This window comes from Sus scrofa, chromosome 5 (assembly GCF_054392235.1).
Source record: "Sus scrofa isolate SSC_HxYL_T2T_F1_AM1 chromosome 5, Sscrofa_HxYL_maternal_Yorkshire_Landrace_v2.0, whole genome shotgun sequence".
NCBI lineage: Eukaryota > Metazoa > Chordata > Mammalia > Artiodactyla > Suidae > Sus > Sus scrofa.
In genome coordinates this window covers 56,121,290-56,135,161 of record NC_139387.1, presented here as the reverse complement: position 1 = coordinate 56,135,161, position 13,872 = coordinate 56,121,290, and the positions used below count along the sequence as shown (strand labels likewise).

Genomic DNA, 13,872 nt, shown 5'->3' with positions numbered 1-13,872 from the left:
TTTTTTTAAAGAGCACTATTTTGTCAGCAGCCTCAGGTCTTTGGAGCCCAGAAGCACAAAGCAGTGTCTGGTATCAGCCTTCTATAAAGGCCCAATCAAGGGAAATTTTAAGAAAACAGCCATTTTAGTAAAGAGAGTATTTGGTGACTTAAAGGAAGCAGAAATAATTGGCCAAAAACAATTCTTTCCCTTTTGCTCGCCAAGTCTCTGTGTGACTTCATGTATATGAGCAAACTCTCTGTGCCTTACTTTCCTTATCCATGAAGCTGGTGGCAAAACCACTGAACACCATTAACTGCCAATAATTCTAACTGGGTTCAGTTAAATATTTCTACATTTTGTGACCCTTAAAATTCCCAGAGGATCGCTAACATGGTGAAATAATTAACACTGCAGCATCCTCCCTTGTGGAAATAAACCATCAATAATGCATATTCAGGACTGCTCTCTCCCTCATTACCTATACCTGGGATGCTGCAAAGAAGTAACTTGTGTTATTTTGTAGACCCTGACAGGCTGGTACCTTGTCACACTCCTGCTTCTAATCTTCCAGAACTCTCAAGCAGAAAACTACTTTCAAACAGGGATTTCCTGGGTACCGCAGCACTGACATCAAACCTTCAGTTCAAAGGTCACATCTTCTCTCCCACTCCCCTGCCGGCTCTGTCTGGCCTGCCCTCACTGAACGAAATGCCCTCTTTATCTCAAAGAAGTACAGACTGCTATGAGAAGAAGTCTGGGGAGGGAGGTGATTGGTTGCAATTGTTTGAAAGATTCTAATAATTGCAGAGAGGGATCCATCCTCTCGTGTCACGTAAGTTGGAAAATGGGTCAGACATAATGCATTTGGTTAAGTGTCTAAACTGAAAAGGTGCCATTTTATTTTAAATGGCATAGTCTTTACAAAGGCTAAGGTTACTGGTGCAATGCTCTCTCATTTTAAAACGTATCAGGGACATGCCCTCTGAGGGTCAGGCTTTCATTTGCTGATGTTAATTCTCAGCTGCCTGCTTCTCGTCCTTCATTGTACCCTGTGTCTTAGCTGGGCACGCTCCTGATTCCCTCCTATATCCAGACGGTCCATGTAAATAGTGTTTATGTTAAGGAAGTCATGTTCAGTGTGACTGGAGCACACAGAAACTGATGTTGTTGTCACTTTAGATTAAGCTCTTATTTTAGTAAAGGAGGCAATTGGAGCAGGCAGCTGAGTGGCCGAATGAAATATTCAGCTCATTTCATTTAGAGCTGCCCGGTTTCCATTGTTCATGCTGGCAAGTCTGGTTAACCCCGTGGGTGCCGGCAAGCAGCAGCCCCTGCTTGCTCACATGTACATGCTCAGGCTTCCTCCAGCTCACACTTTTCAAGTCATCCATCCACCCACTTAGAAGGAATCAGGTGAATGGTGTAGGAACAATTACCCCTGGATGCATCTCTGTGAGTTTCCTGTCCATTTGGGCCCCACGTGGACACTTTCGGAGGGTATTGTTTGTGTGCAGGGTATGCCTAAATTTGCAGATACAAGTGGCAGATGGGTGAGCACAGAGATGCTTGGGACACAGGGTTTTTGTGAGACAGCTAAAAGGTTAAAATGTAAAATGTGTTTCCCAAGGGAAGATGATGGGTTTAATTCCTGGAAAAGTACTGCCCTGTGATGAGGAATTGTTGAAAACACAGACAGGCGTCCTCATCCCAAAACAACATATTACTACATAAATTATTGTTGGAAATTTACCATTTGGAAAGCCCTAATGGTAGTACGCTACTATCCTGGGAGTGCTAATTGTATCCTGGACATTTTGTAGAACTTGAGGCACCTGTTCAAAGACTCTCCTAACATTACATTATAATCCCATCTGACCAGAGTCTCTGGACTTCTGAGGCTTCTCTCTCTCTCACTCCTCCCTTTGCCTCCCCCTCCTTTTCTACCTCTCTCCTTCTTCCTTCCCCCCCCTTTTTTTTGACAAGTGAAGCCACAAAAGATGGTTGAGGCAAATGAGGAAGTGAATATTATTTTCGTAGGTCAAATTCCTGGTTAAATGAAGCACCTTTAGCAGTTTTTTACCCATAAGAAAAGGTTCTCGAGAATGGATGGTTTCGCCTCAAGAGCCTAAGAAGGTAGAAATTCTTCTTAGCTGCAGCTGAGAGATATTACTGAATGTCCATATGAAGTACCAGTCATCATTGAACAAAAATAATTGTTATTATGAAGACACATTCAACTCTAAACATATAATGAGTGACAGATATACACTAGGTTCCAGGCTGGGCTAAAAGTAACCCTTAATTTCATGGTATCTAAATATTTAATAAGTATTTAATTCAAGGGGTTTTTTTTTGGGGGGGAACAAAGCTTATGCAATATTAGAAAGAGAATACAAATTAAAATTATTTTAATTTAACACGAAAATGAATACTTCTTTACAATGGAAAAATCACAAATTACTACTTTAAAATATTGAGAAATATCACAAACATCACAAAATCTGGGGAAAAAGTAATATTCATATTAACTAGTTCCCTGACCACACCTAATGCTTTTATAGTCCCTGGCTACATACTCTTTGATTGCCTCTTTGTAAATATCAGTTTCTATAGAGAAAAAGGAAAGACAATCCATTCTTTTCTCTAGTATGTTTCATCAAATTGTGTTTTTAACTATTCCTAATTTGGATTCAGAAAACATACACATGCACAACACAGGGTACTCACTGCCTGAAGTTGTATTACAGTTACAAGTTTGTGCCCTAAAAACACAGACATTTGAGAAATTATATTTATGTAATATTCATCAAAAAAGAAAAATATGATGCATTAATAAAAGTATGAAATGCATTAGTCACTAAATTCCTAACTGGTATACTAGTATATGGAATGACTGGCCAACAGGGGCCTATAGTATAGCACAGGGAACTCTACCCAATCTTTTGTGATGGTCTACGTGGGAAAAGAATCTGAAAAAGAATGAATGTTTATACATGTATAATTGAATCACTCTGTTGTACAGCAGAAATTATCACAACATAGTTAAGTCAACCATTCTCCAATAAAACTAAAAAAATGAAAGTAATTCCCATCATGGCTCAGCAGGTTAAGGACTCAACATAGTCTCCATGAGGATGTAAGTTTGATCCCTGGCCTCTCTCAGTGGGTTAAGGATCCTATATCACCACAAGCTGCAGCGAAGGTCATGGATGTGGATCGAATCCAGTATTGCTGTGGCTGTGGCATAAACCTGCAGCTGCAGCTTTGATTTGATTCGTAGCATGGGAATATCCATATGTGGTGGGTGCGGCCGTAAAAATAAAAAAAAGAAAAAATAAATTTTTAAATAAAAGAATGAAAAAAATATTCCTATCAGGAGAGACTATCTACTGTGACTGGGTATTAACACAAACTATAGCCTGTTTATAACAAGAAAGGTATTCCACAGAATAGCTTCTAACTCTGTATATTTCAAACCTAGTTGTGTCAGGTGTCAGAACTGTAGGACTTATCCACAGGGCAATACAGCCTCTGGCCTCTGTGTGTCACAAAGCTCAAGTAAACTGTCAAAGTGGAAGGTCATCAATGGCTTCACTATACATAGAAGTGTTTGCAAACAACATAACTATGTCCCACTTAATTTAAAATCACTGTACCCCCAGTTTGACTCCCTTTTGGTCAACCACCACCACCCAAACAAAGCCACGGCCTCTCTTATGCCACCGCAAAACAGAAAAAAGAAGGAGAAAGGTTAAAGTGGAGGCACTGGCCATAAATGATTGCACTTAAAATAGCATGGATTGCAAATTTAACAAAATATATCATTATCTGAACACATTGCCTACAGCTACTCCCCAAACCTGAGACAGAACTCATAGGACTAAAGGGCCCTGAAGCTTAGTTTTTAGGTCTGGTAAAATAACTTCTATTCTGTTTGAACAAATGTTTTTTAAATAGCAAATATCAGATATTTGTCAATAATTGTGATTATAAATATCTGCTAAAGGAATTTTATTTTAAGACATAGGGAGTCCAATTCGTAATTAACAAAAATTGAAGAATGCAGTGAAAGATACAAAAGAATGGTGTTTGGGGCAAATTTTGTTTTTGGAATTACAAAACTGTTAGTACCAATTTTCTTAGAAAAACAAAGACCTTCTGCATCTAAAGTGTAAACAAAATGTGGAATGAAACAAAAATTTTTAAATTGCCACATATTTCAGCAGCTAAAAAACAAGATAATTGTTGAGAAGAGCATGCTGAGTTAGCCACTGGCAGGCAGACTGTGGAAACACACATTTGGAACCTAGCTTTCCAAAGAGCCTATGGAAATAAGAGAAGAAAGTAACCCCAAAATTTAAATTTAATGGGATTTTCTCCTGTGCTGACTCTCAGAAACATACCAATTGCAATCTAATACCATATTATCTCTAAAAATTACACATAGCTTATATGTGTTGTATAAAGATCACAATAACTACCCCTGAGAAGTAGATTTCTTTAGAGAGCTCACAATAACTGATCACATTTATTGTACCTCCTAGTAAAATGAAAATGAGGTGCTGATTTTACCCAATAATTTAGTTTGTAAAAAGTTAAAATTACAATGTTCAATGCTAGTGGAAAACCCATTTCTACATTAACTACAGTAGTGTTAAATGGCACAGTCTATCTGGGAAGCAATGTGGTTAACAGACAACAAAATGCATTAAGATACTTAACACTTTGATATAGTAAATTGACTTTTGTAAACCCCCAAATATGAAAACATACATACACATAAACATGTTCAATAAAGTGTTACCTACAACAGTAACCCGCCCCTATCATTTTTTCTTTCTGTTAACAGCCCTACTATTCATCAAGTTACAGAAGGGAGAAAATCTTGGCACTATCTTTTCCCTCACTCCAATAATTCCTCCCCCTTCATCTTCTATGTCTTTTTCTACTTAAGCTCTACAGCTCTATCTTGGATTAAGAACCTGCCATTTCTCTTCTGGATTCCTGCACTATCTTGGGACCAGATCTGAAAAGTGAAGCCTACACTTATATAATTTGGGACCCCTTTAAAAAAAAGAAGGTAAAATCATGCCGACAAAATGTGTGTCACCAATGCCACCCAACACTAGGAGAATCATTAACAGAGGGGTAGTAACATAGAAAGAGAAAGCAATCATAACTCACTGAAGTTGAAAACTCGTACTCTTGGTAAATTTCATAAAAACATACGACCACAAGAACATATTTTAGAGTCCCCACCAAAATACTGCTAGAGGCCCATGCAAGCCAAGCGTTTTTTATTTAAGCTTTATTTAAACTTCTTGGTATATCTGATTCCTTACAAACCTTCAGTTCCTGGGGTTTGCAGTTTCTAAGCCATCCATCCAATCACACTGCTAAAGATCGATTTTTTTCTAAAATGAAATTCTATAACATCTTCCTTACCTATGTGAAAATCTTTCCTGCCAATAGGATAATTGGCGTGAATCCTTCCATGATACCACCTCCACCTACTTCTCCAACTTCATTTTCTGTGGTTCCAGACATGTTGCATTATTTACAGTTCTTTATGATGTTATTTCAGTCATCCCATACCCTAGCAGATGTTCCTTCCTCTAACTGAAATGTATTTTCTGCTTTTTTCTAACAGATTTCTTCACATATTTCTGTCCCGACTTACCTGTTAAAGTCTTCTCATACCTGACAAAGCTGTACTAACACGCATACTAACACATGACAGCAGGATCTTTGGCCCTCGCTCCTCCAGCGTTGTACTTATCACCTATTACAGGGACTCATCTGCTGTTTCCTCTGATAAATTAAAGTCTCCTTCAAGGCAGAAACCTTGTCCTAGCCATCTTTATTTCCCAAGTACCTGCATTAAAGTGCTCAGTAATCCTCACCTGAACTAATGAATGGAAAAGGCGGAGAAGCAAATATATCAAAAAGTTACTGTTATTGCTTTTGGTTATTGGTATTATTAGCAATTTTTTACCCTTTTTAAAAAAATACTTTTTCTTATGGAGCTGTATGTGTTTTGCGATGGGAAATCTAATTTATAACAAAATATTTCTTTGAGGCCTACTCTAATTTTCATTATATCTGCTCTCTAATTCTCTTAAAATTCTGCACACCTGTGCCAGGCTTATTTACATGACCAACAGTCTACTTTACTTGAAATCATGTTTAGATTCCTGTACACAATTAGCTAAATAAATATCATTAGTGCAGCTTCATTATAGTGTATTTTTCTTAAATATTTCTCACTACACATATTTCTCAGTAAGTGAGCATCTATTAGAGTTTTGGCAAGAAAAATCTTATAATAGACTTATTTCCATAGGTATATACTTCAAGCACTAACTAAAAGGAATAATAAAAATGTTTTGCCATCTGGAATAAAACAGTGCTGAGTGCTATAAAACTCAAATTATGTTCATATGCATGAAGCCATGTCTCTGAATCACTATTATAATTCCTATCTTCTACCTATTATGCACTAAAGAATTGTTTTTATAAGGAAAATATCCAAAATAATCTGATAATTCTCCTAAATATAATCCTCATTGAAGCTGAACATATTTTATCCTTTTTTAGTAAAGCTATCATTATCATTATCTAGTAAATGCCTGCAGGAACTTTAGAGCAAACATTTTATTCTTTTTCCTTTGCATGATTTAAATATGTTGTTTTATTACACACTGTTCAAATATGCTCTACATGAAGGAGACCATATACACACGGCATATTTAGTTATGAATACAGCTCAAGAGCATCAAAATCGCAAATGACAGGTCATACAACTAACATGACCAAACTTACATTGACACCATTTTAGTAGTTTCAGATCCAGCTGTATTTTTCATAACCTATACCTCTAGTTCAGCTATAAATTCATTTTCCAGCCTATGATATGATGGTATTAGATTGCATCTCTCCACAAGCATGTTCCTGTTGCTCCTTTGTGTAAGGTGCATTATCTAAGTTCATGCAACAGTATGACCTAGATCTAAGTCTCATCTCCTTTGCTGGTCCCAGCCAGTCTGGTCTGGTCGTTTAAAGGCAAAGCAGCATTCCCCTCGTTGCACAGGGCTGTATGCAAGAATCCCCTAAGACAAAGTGCAGGACAGCAGAAAGGACACAGCTGTAGAGTTACAGCATAGTGGTAAAGAACCCTCACAGTGGCATTTCAACATCTGTGTGACATTAAGTTACTGAGCCTCTTTGAACCCTAGTGTTATGGGCTAAATTCTGTCCTGCCCACAAATTCACATATTGAAGTCTTAACTCCTAGTATTTTGGAATGTGACATTTCAAAATAGAGTCACTGCAGATATAATTAGTTATGTGAAGATGAGGGCATTAATATGGGTCCTAATCCGATGCAACAGGTGTTCTTAGAAAAAAGGAAACTTGAACATGGAGCAAACACTCATAGAGGAAAGATGACGTGAAGAGAAAGGGAGACAATGCCATCTACAAGCCAAGGATGGGTGTCTGGAACAGATCCTTCCCTCACTGCTCTCAGAAAGAACCAACCCTGCCAACACCTTGATTTTGGACTTCTATCCCCTAGAACTGTGAGACAATGAACTCCTATTTCTTAAGCCACCCCACTTGTGGTACTTCATCAGAGCAGCCCTAGCAAACTAATGTACCTGGTTTTCTCAATTGGCAAATCCTTACTCTAATGGAGGCAGTGCCATTATAAGGGTTAAAAAATCACATGGTAGATACTCAAAAGAGGGCAGGCAATACTTTTTTATCATAAAGGGTATAATATTTGAAATATCTTATTCCTTGAATCTTGCATCTTTCTCCATTCAATCAGCCAAGTCGCTATACTCAACACTCAATTTTCATTAGAAAATTGTTGACAGAGCAGGGAAGCATGGGGATGGAGTAGGGTCCATTATTAGGTCTTCAGTTTCAAAAGCCTAAGACACTCTGGGAGATTAGAATGATTTTCACACACTGAAAACCAACTTAGGTGAGATCCTCCTATTTATCTACAAAAAGCAAATTTAGATACCTCTGAGTGGAAATAAGGTAGTCAAGGCATGTATAGACATTAGTGAATCTAGGAATAAGTGGGAGATGAGGTGACTGAAACTCTACTCCTCCCTCCACTACCATAACTCTCCCTAGTAGCATAGAATGACCAGACTATTCGATTGGAAGATTCAACTTCCAATCTTCCAGTGCCTCTAGTTGAGGCATTTTACTGAACAGGCATGAAATTCCAAAGTAAAGGGCTAGATCAAAATCCAGATTAAAAAAAAAAAAAAAAAGAAATGGCTGGATGCATCTAAAATCCAACAAAAGAATGTAAAGGAGCAGAAGAACAGAGGGGAGAAGAAGCTTTATAAGATGTTCTTGGATTGAGCTGCTGCCCAATGGCAAGTGTCACCTCACCCCAAGCAAGAAGGATGGAAGGGGCTATTTTCTTTAGAGATGCTTCAAAGGGGAATTTAGACAGCCTAGATGTATCCTCTGGAGTTTGGGAAACCCCATGGATTGCAGAGTGACTCCCGTCTTGGAAATCTGGAGGACAAGAGGGTCAGGCAAGAAGCAGTTCTGGAATTGGAGAAGTATTCGCACCCCCTCTTGCCCTTGGAGGTTCATGAGATGTATGTTTTCATGAAGCAGGAATGAGAGAGCCAATCTGAAGGCCAAGATGACCAGCTAGAAGTATTCTTGATACACCAAATATGAGTTCATGTGGGATGGACTAGCTGAAAACTAAGTGCTGAGTAGGGAATGAACAGCTGAGGAGAAGCCCTGTCCAGATCAGGAGAGTTGAAGACAAATGGGTCCAGCAGGGGAGCCACTGATGTCCTCCCCAAAGTGGCCGATTGGCCACTCGTTTAATAAAACATCTGCCAGGTCCAGAAAGCTGAAGTCAGCTTAACAGAGTACCAGTTCAAGGAATAAACAGCCTTAAGTCACTCCTTTTTCTTCCCCATGTTCCAAATCCTTAGGATTTAGCAATAGCAGATAGCAAATGGGGGAGGAGGTAATAGACAGAAAAAAAACAACACACCCTCTCCCACTGCAATAGCCTAATCCAAAAATGGCCTCATACAGGGAAGGAAAGATGATTGGATACTGAATTAACTTTCAACCTATGACTATGTTCTGAAATTGGACACTCTATTTTTTTTAAAAAATGGCTGCACCCACGGCATAGGTAAGTTCCCAGGCCAGGGACTGAATCTGAGCCCCAGCTGCAACCTACACCAAAGCTGCAGCAATGACAGATCCTTTAACCCACTGAGCCAGGCTAGGAATTGACCCTGTACATCTGCAGTGAGCCAAGCAGCTGCAGTCAGATTCTTAACCCTCTGTATCACATTAGGAACCCCTGGACATTCCAATTTCTGAATGTAGACTATGTTTGTGATTTAAAGTATGGATAGATTTTTTTTTTTAATCTAAGAGTAATTCTATTAGAGATGGAGCCTACCTAGGACCTAAATTTTATCCAAAGAAAAGGGAATATCCAGCCCTCCCTTTCTCTATTCATTTTAAAGAAACAACAACAAAAAAAGTAAATTGGGTTTTGATTGATTTCCTAAGTTGTGCCTGTTCAAAGTACTGTTACAGAGAGAAATCTCAAATATACTGGTGGGAGATAATGGCGGGGAGGGGGGAGTTTCTTGGTTGGATGGAGCCTGGACCTTAGAAATGACTAAGTGCTACGTGCAGGCGGATGGACCTGACCGGTTTACCACAACCCTCATACAATAGCAGGACACAGGAGCAATAGAATAAGGACCACATGCTTCAGAGTAACACCCAAGGAAGAAAGAGCTTTAGGCCACTCCAGAGAGTTTCTTCTGGTTCATCAGGACTGTGCCCAAAAAGTATCTGGAAGAAGCCAAGAGTAGGAGAGGAGACGATCCTCAAAGGAAGATCTAGGTGTGCCTTAGCAATGACTCGCAAGTACTGACAAAGGATGGAAGACAAATGTGACTGATGGAGAGATGAGATGACAGCCTAGGAACAGACCTGTCACCCTTTGTTCTCATAGCCTCACCTAGAATTAGGATGTAACCTCCAACTGCTTCCACATGGTTAAATGGAGGATTAAAATATAATTCAGATTTAACTACAGAAAATAAAACAAGTTACATTTCTTGCACATTCAGGCTGTAGACACATACCTACCACATGCAGGAAGCCTGTCCAAGACTTCTAAGGATCCTCTTGAAGGATGTCTTTACACCGTGGACTGATTAAAAAGCCTAGAAGAAAATTAGAGCTAAGTCACTTAGAGGCAGATTCATGTGTGAGGAGGACAACTCTCAAATCTTAGCTGTTTGGGGAAATTGCAGTTGATTGTGATAAACTGAGCCTGACAGAATACATAGCATCTACTATTATAGAACCCTTAAATTCCATCTAGAAAGTTACAGAGCCATCAACGGAAGGAAAGAAAATAGAATGAATCAGTTTGTTTGGGGTTTTCTTGGTTGTTTTGTGTGTGTGTGTGTTTTCTTTTTTTGGCCTCCCCTTGGCATACGGAGTTCCAAGGCCAGGGATCAGATCTGAGCCACAACTGCCACCTATGCCACAGCTGCTGCAATGCCAGATCCTCTAACTCACTGTGCCAGGCCAGGGGTCAAATCTGCGTCCTGGCACTGCAGAGATCCCATTGCACCACCGTGGAAACTCCTAGTCTGTTTTTCTTAAATCAAATGCTCTAAATCCCAGAAGAACACATAGAAAAAAAGAAGCATAGTAGGAAATTTAAGGTTCCTACCCTAAAAATTTGAAATTCTTAAAAGCACCAAACCTGTTTCTAATGAGAGAAGAAAAATAAACCCAAGTAATGAATAGATTGTAACTGGGCTGTTATTTTAGAGACTATTCAAGGAAAATAACCACTCTGATAAGGCAAGATTTGAGCAGAGACCAGGATAGAGTGAGTGAGCCAGAGGCGCTTTCCAGGCAGAGAGAATAGCAAGTATAAAGGCCCTGTGGTGAGAGCCTCCTAAGCAAGGCCAGGAGCAGCAAAAAGGCCACTGTGGCTGCAGCATGATATGCCAGGGAGAGAGAAGCAGGGTATGACTATGGTTGAAAAGGCTTTGAATGTTAATCTAGAAGCCATTAGAAGGTTGCCTTTTCTTTAATCAAATATTTTAGTTTGAGATAATTGTAGATTTGCATGCAGTTGTCAGAAATAATGCAAAGAAATCCCCTATAATTTTGATCCTATTTCCCCTCAATGGTAACATCTTACAAAGCTCAGGTACAATATCAAAACCAAGATATTGTCATTGATAGAGTTAAGATACAGGATATTTCCATCACCACATCAGTCTCTCAGGTTGCTTTTTTTTTTTTTTTTTTTGGTCTTTTTGCCTTTTTTCTAGGGCCATACCCATGACATGTGGAGGTTCCCAGGCCAGGGGTCTAATCGGAGTTGTAGCCTCAGGCCTATGTCAGAGCCACAGCAACACAGGATCTGAGCCTCATCTGCAATCTACATCACAGCTCACGGCAACGCCGGATCCTTAACCCACTGAGCAAGGCCAGGGATCGAACCCACACCAGCTGCCACTGGGCGGCCAAGGACTCAGTGGGCAGTTCTGCTGGCGACCAAGCCTGTCCAGCTCAGTCACTCGTTCCAGGGCCTGGGAAATGAGCAGGGGTGGCTGCGTGGCCCTGTGAGCCCAAGTGTTAAAGGAGCCTTTGCGTTTGGGTCAGTGGTGGCCGTTCTGTCCCGGGGTGAGTGACGTAAGCCCCGTGGGGAGGGCTGGGGAATGGACCACCGCCCGGGCACTTGCCCTGGTGCCATGGGGCCTCCCAACCTACACCACAGCTCACGGCAATGCCGGATCCTTAACCCACTGAGCAAGGCCAGGGATCGAACCCACAACCTCATGGTTCCTAGTCAGATTCATTAACCACTGAGCCACGACAGGAACTCCTCAGGTTGCCTTTTTATAGCCCTCCCACCCTGCCTCCTGAAAACCACTAAAGTACAAATTCTGTAATTTTATCATTTCAAGAATATTATACAAATGAGGAGTTCCCATTGTGGCTCAATGGGATTGGCATCTTGGGAACACTGGGATGCAGGTTCCAGCCCTGGCCTGGCGTTGCCACATCTGCGGCTTAGGTCTCAACTGTCGCTCGGATCTGATCCCTGGCCCAGAACTCCATATGCTGCCAGGCAGCCAAAAAAGAATTTTATACAAATGAAATCATACAACACAATTTTCTGGATATTCATCCAGGTTGGTGTGTGTATCAAGAGTTCCTCCATTTTTATTGCTGAGTATTGTTTAGATCATTTAACTATTCGCCCACTGATGGACACTGTATTGTTTCTAGTTTGGGTTATTATAAGTAAAGCTGCTATAATCATTTGTATACAGGTTTTTGTGTGAGCATAAGTCTTCCTTTCTCTGAGATAAATCCCTGGGAGAGTAATCGCTGGGTTTTATGGTGGTTGTATGTTAAGTTTTCCTTAAAAACCTGTCAAACTATTTTGCAAAATGGTTGCACCATCTTACATGTCCATCAGCTATGCATGAGCAAGCCAATTTCTGCAATCCCTGCCAGCATTTGGTGTTGTCACTATTTCTTATTTTAGCCATTCTACTTTTTCTCTAATTATTTATGATGTCAAACATCTTTTCATGTGCTTATAATACTATCTGTACATATACTTTCCCATGAAATATTTATGGCTTTTTTCTATTTTCTAATTGGATTGTTTCATTTTTTATTGTAGAGTTTTGAAAGATTGTTCTTAATACTAATCCTTAATTGCAGTCAAAATATATAGTTTGCAAATATTTTCTGTCAGTCTGTAGCCTGTCTTTTCATTTTCTAAGAGGGTCTTTCACAGAGCAAAATTTTTCATTTTGATAAAGTAAATTTATCAATCTTTTTCATTTTATGAATCATGCTTTTAGTATAAAATCTAAAAATGCTTTCCATAGCTCTGGATCCTGAAGATTTTTCTTTTCTTAAAATAAAAATATATTTTTAAATTTTACATTTAAGTTCTTGATATATTTTAATTTTTGTATAAGATGTAAAATTTGGGTCAAGGTTCATTTTTTGCTATGGATGTCTAACTGCTCCAACATCATTTATTGAAAAGTTTCCCTCCATTGAACTGGTTTAGCACCTTCATCAAAAATCAACTGGATATATTTTCATGGGTCAATTTCTGAGTTCTCTATTCTATTCCATTGATATATATATGTAACCCTCTCCCAAGATCACACAGTCTTGATTCCTATAGCTATATGATAAACATTGAAATTGGATAGATTTCACCAATTTCCCACCTTCTTGTATTTAAAAATTCTTATAAGCTATTTTGATTCCCTTGCCTTTTCATACAAATTTTAGAATAATATGGTCTATATACACCAAAAAAAATCTGCTGGAAGTTTGATAAAAATTGTATGAAACCTATATATCAGAGAATTCCATAGTAGTTCAGCAGGTTAAGGATCCAGTGCTGTCAGTGTTGTGGCTCAGGTCACTGCTGTGACACAGGTTCAATCCCTGTCCCGAGAACTTCCACATGCCATCGGAGCAGCTAAATAAATAAATAAATAAATAAGAAAGAAACTAAAATCATAATTTTTGAAGTTCCCATTGTGGCTCAGCAGGTTAAGAACCCAACATAATGTCCATGAGGATGAGGGTTCAATCCCTGACCTCACTCAGTGGGTTATGGATCTGGGGTTACTGTGGCTGTGGTGTAGGTCGGTAACAGCAGCTCTGATTCAACTCCTAACCCAGGAACTTCCATACTCTTCAGGTGTGGCCATAAAAAGAAAAAGAAAAAAAACCTGTATATCCCTTCTTGTAGAATTGATATATTTTTTATGGCAAGTCTTGTAATCCATGAACATGGTA

At 39.3% G+C, this 13,872-nt stretch overlaps 1 long non-coding RNA gene across 8 annotated transcripts in view; it reads right to left on the bottom strand.

The window, feature by feature from the left end:
• Positions 1–13,872, bottom strand: part of LOC146403381 (uncharacterized) — a 479,111-nt gene that overhangs the window by 318,450 nt on the left and 146,789 nt on the right. For 7 of the 8 annotated variants that reach the window (XR_014803745.1, XR_014803744.1, XR_014803743.1 and 4 more), the window contains exon 2: positions 10,149–10,229. This is a non-coding gene — a long non-coding RNA (uncharacterized LOC146403381). The remainder of the gene's footprint in view (positions 1–10,148; positions 10,230–13,872) is intronic. The other variant, XR_014803746.1, reaches the window with a different exon arrangement.